Genomic DNA, 5,133 nt, shown 5'->3' on the forward strand with positions numbered 1-5,133 from the left:
AGTTGCTGAGGCTGGCTTTGAACTGGTGATCTTCCTTTATAGCCTCCCAAGCCACTAGGATTATAGATGTGTGCCACTATGCCTAGCAACAAGCTTAATTCCGTTTTTTTTTTTCAAGCCAAACTGTATCCGGCTTTCTTAAAAGTATTTTTCATAAACAATCATAGTATTTCAGACAAGACATGGGCAGACAATTGTTAACAGTATACAACAACTTTCAAAATTCCTTCTTGGGTAGGCCACCAAAATCAGAAAGCCACTGAGTAAGCTCTGAGTAACGAAAGTTTAGAGTGAGGGTTGACATTTCACATTTACATGTTGTTTAACAACTTTTCATGAGTGACCTTGACTTTCTGAAAATGGCAGAATTATTAATCTGAAGATCCACAATGTAAAGGAACTGCTGCTTTTCTGAGGGACACTAACCATATCAGTGATATCATGGAAAGTTCAGATTGCCTGACACACTGGTAAAGCCAATTTTGGAGAGTCAGGTCCTTACAGGTCTGAGTTTAGGGGAGTTAACTCTATGTGGATGGCAGAGGGGGAGAGAAGGACATAAAGATGAATTTGAGTTTTCCATATCACAAAGCATTTGTGCCAAGGTTGTTATGTGTGTCTACATCAGGGAATCCCTCCTCCTGGGAGCCAGGAGGAAGTCTCTCAAAACTAGCAGGGAAAGGTATTTTCCCCCTCAGCAATCCAGCTTTGGAGACATTCTACTAGTGACATATGCTCCCCACACCCCCAAATAAGAACAAAGTATTCTGTGTGCTAATAACAAAGTTTAAAAAAAAAAAAAGCAAAATGGAATTCTGCATTTTTATAAAACTTGATAAAAAATAGTACTTCAAACTGTACAGTCATCAGAAAGACACAGTTATCAAAAAGACACACTCCTTTTTACATCTGCAGCACCTCCAGCTTTCTGTGCCTGGTCTGTTTTGGCAACTCCATTTTCTGCAGGGTTATTCTCATCCTTGCCAGGGCCAGCTTTTCCCTTTTTTTCTTTGAGTACCTTCTCTCCCTTATTGGCAGGGGCCTTTTTAGGCTTGGGCTCTGGCTTTGGAGGAGCAGGTTTAGCAGATAACTTTGCGTCCTTCACCTTGGCTTTATCTCCTGTAGCATCCACTTCAGCCTTTCTCTTGGGCATGGCTGGGGGAGGCAGGCGCTAGATGCCGGGATGCAGCAGCCCATGGCTTTGGTTGGTGTAGGGTCATTCTTGGTCATTCTTGCCTCTTTTTCACACTGCTCCACAAGCTTAATTCCTCTTTTTTTTTTTTTTTTTTTAAGTTGTAGATGAACACAATACCATTGTTTATTTATTTATTTAAAATTTATTTTTTAGTTTTAGGTGGACACAATATCTTTATTTTACATTTATGTGGTGCTGAGGATCGAACCTTTGTTTTTTTAAAGATTAATAGCAATTTATGTCTCAATTGTATTTTTCTTAAAGAGAGAGAGAGAGAGAGAATTTTAATATTTATTTTTTAGTTTTCGGCGGACACAACATCTTTGTTTGTGTGTGGTGCTGAGGATGGAACCCGGGCCGCACAGATGCCAGGGGAGCACGTTATGGCTTGAGCCACATCCCCAGCCCAGGATCGAACCTTATATGTGGTGCTGAGCCATACACGTGCTAGGCAAGTGCTCTACCACTGAACCACAACCCCAGGCCCCAAGCTTAATTCTTAATTGCACAATAAATATTTATGAAATACTAAATACAGTTAGATTTTTTTTTTTAAGGGAGCTGGGTTGTAGCATACTTGCCTAGCATATGCAAGGCCCTGGGTTCCATCCCAAGCAATGCAAAAACAAACAACTTCCAAGAGAATATGGGTTGCTGGAAAATATTATGAGCAAAAATGTTGTAGACAATTAAGTATATAAATCTGGTGTGGTGGCCCACACCTATAATTCCAGCTACAAAGAATCCCTAAGTAGGATGATCACAAGTTTGAGGCCAGCCTCAAAACTTGGTGGCACCCTGTCTCCAAATAAAATAAAAAAGACTTGGGTTGTGGCTTTATGGTAGAGTACTACTACTACTGGTTTCAATCAACAACAACAACAATAATAACAACAATTAAGGATGATGTGGTGGTGTACACCTGTAATCCCAGTGACTTGTGAGGCTGAGGTAGGAGGATTACAAGTTCAAAGCCAGCTTCAGCAAAAGCGAGGCACTAAGCAACTCAGTGAGACCCTGTCTCTAAATAAAATACAAAATAGGGCTGGGGATGTGGCTCAGTGGTTGAGTGCCCCTGAGTTCAATTTCTGTACCAAAAAAAAAAAAAATGTATATAGTACAATGAAATAAAAATATTTCAATATTCTATGTGAAAGGAGTGAGAAGTTTCAACTGAACTAAGTTTTCCTTTTTCATTCTTGCAGTAATTTTAATCTTCAAGATGTCATTAAATTGCCTTGTGCTCTACAGAAGCTCTTCTTTTTTTTTAATACCAGGGATTGAACCCATGGGTACCTGATCAATGAGCCTCATACTGAGCCCTTTTTATTTTGAGACAGGTTCTCTTGCTAATTGCTTAGGGTCTCACTAAACTGGTGAAGCTGCCTTGAACTTGCAATCCTTCTGCCTCAGCCTCTCAAATTGCTGGGATTACAGGTGTGTGCCACAACACCTGGCTCACTTGTTTTCTTTTCTAAAAAGTAAAGCCCGCCTGGCTTAAGTCCATAGGATACAATACCTTCCTTAGCAAACAACCTGTTATCTGCAGGGTAAATGCTGTCCCAAAATACAGATAAGCACACAAGCTACTCTGAAGCAGGACTTTAGTGACATTTACACAGACAGATCAGATCTCAGAACTCAGGAAGATAATGACAATTCCCCTCCACCATCAAATCAATTAAAAACAGCTTCCACTTAGAACTGGTCAGCTTGGGCCAAAGTGATCTAGCATTGTCATGAACAATGGGGACTTGAAAGTCTATTGTCATCCTGCTGTACTCTCTGGAAATGTCCTTGGGACACCCTAATGAAATTGGAGAGCAGAAGAGGCACACTGTCCCTTTCTCTGAGAGGACCCAATCTCACCCGTGATAGTGTCACCTTCTCCCCATTTCCTATCCCTTCTAATAAACTCATGCTTGTTATTCTGAGTGACTTGTGTGAAATCGTTTGCTCTGCTTAGGAGAATCAGTGTTTGAAGGAGGGCTGATGAGCTGGCTTGGTTTTGTGGCAGTCCCTAGCCCTGTAACACCACCACTCACAGCTTGATCATTTTACTTATTTATTACTTATTTGTTTATTTTTTGTGGTACTGGGAATTGATGTGGCTGTGTCCCTGTAGTATGCTGTTTTTAAGTCCTTTGTTTATAGACCGAGGGCCTTGCTCATGTTAGATGAGTGCTTTACCACTGAGCTACACTTCCAGTTCCATTATTAAGTTTGATCTCAGCTGTTTATGTGCTTTGTCCATTTTCCTATGGGATTATTTAGATCATTGGTACAAAACATAGCCTTTTTTCTTTCATATGTGTTCTATTTTGTCTCTAGATTACCTTTTTGTGACTGAAAGCTTGGTCCTTGTCCCTGATGCCAATCTAATAATGAGGACATGGTTTTGAGAAAAAGGAAAAAAGTTTATTGCTTTGCTAGCAAAGGAGAAACACAGGGGACTCCTGTCCCGAAGGCTGTAATTCTATCTGTAGAGGTGATTCAGAGAAATGAGATTAGGGAGGAGAGATCAGGAAGGGGAAGATCAAAGAAAAGAAGATCAGGATGGAGAAGGTTAGAGAAAAGAAGATCAGGGAGAAGTTCAAGGAAAAGAAACACTTAAGTTTCAAAGCCACAAGGTATATAGTCAGAGCATCAAGTGAACTCTTATTACATTCTGAGAATCAAACCCAGTGCCTCACACATACTAGGCAACCGCTGTATCACTGAGCTAAGGTTACTTTATCTGGGTGTGGTGGTACCCTTATAATCCCAGCAACTCAGGAGGCTGAGGCAGGAGGATTGAAGTTTTGAGGCCAGCCTCAGTGATTTAGTGAGAACTTGTCTCAGTATAAAAAACTAAAAAAGGGTTGGGGATATAGCTCAGTGGTAAAACACACCACTGTACACAAAAAAGCCTGAACACACACACAAAATTAAAAAGTAATTTTCCTTAATATTGTAACCAAAAGCTTGGTCCTTGTCCTGGACACCAATCCAATAATAAAGACAAGGCCTTGAAAAAAAAATTTAAAAAGTTTTATTGCTTTGTTAGAAAAGGAGAAACACAGGGGACTTCTGCCCAAAGGTTGTGATTCTGCCTACTCACAGGAAGGGGGGGGGCGCTTTTACAGAGGTGATTCAGAGAAAATGAGATTAGAGAGGAGAGATTAGGAAGGACAAATTCAGGGAAATGAAGAAATTCAGGGAGGAGAAGTTTAGGGAAAAGCATCTCAGAATATCAGGGGAAAGAAGGTCAGGGAGAACAAGGTTAGGGGAAAAAAAAAACAAAAAACATGTACATTTCAAAGCCATGGGATATGTAGTCCAAGTATCAAGTGAATGCCTGTTACAGTATTATTATTATTATTTTTTTTTTGCAGTATTGGATATGGAACCCAAGGCCTTTGCTGAGCTAAGTCCCCAACCTCAATATTAATTTCTTTTTCTTTTTCTTTTTTTTTTTTTTTTTTTGGTACCAGGGGAGCTTACCCATGGAGCTGCATCCCCAGCATTTTAATTTTTTTTTTTTTTAATTTTGAAACAAGGTCTTGCTAAGTTACCTAGGTACTCTTTAGGTCACTGAGGCTGGCTTTGAACTTATGATCCTCTTGTCTCAGCCTCCTGAGTTGTTGGGATTACAGGTATGTGCCACTGTGCCAGGCCTCGATACTATTTCTTACATTCCATAGCTAATAACATGCTGTGATTAAAAATATCAAAGTGTAAAGGGTCCGGCGGAGCGTCGGAGGGAGAGACCACACAAGAGACTAGCTTCATGCAATTGCAGAAGGGGATTTATTGGGGATCCATTCCAGTGCGCTGGGGCTCTGTGCTCACTCAAGAAGGGAGAGCAGCCCAGAGCCCAGAGCAGAGGTCAAGCAGAGCTTAAGTACACTTTTTGGAGAGGGCGGGGGGCTTTGCATACATCAGAACAAATCATCATG

General features: G+C 40.7%; 1 pseudogene; it reads right to left on the minus strand.

Annotated features, from left to right (window-relative positions):
- Positions 1-883: 883 nt before the first annotated feature.
- Positions 884-1,153, minus strand: LOC113178447 (non-histone chromosomal protein HMG-17 pseudogene; annotated as a pseudogene).
- Positions 1,154-5,133: the final 3,980 nt, after the last annotated feature.

The sequence above is a fragment of the Urocitellus parryii genome, chromosome 2 (genome assembly GCF_045843805.1).
Source record: "Urocitellus parryii isolate mUroPar1 chromosome 2, mUroPar1.hap1, whole genome shotgun sequence".
Classification (NCBI taxonomy): Eukaryota; Metazoa; Chordata; class Mammalia; order Rodentia; family Sciuridae; genus Urocitellus; species Urocitellus parryii.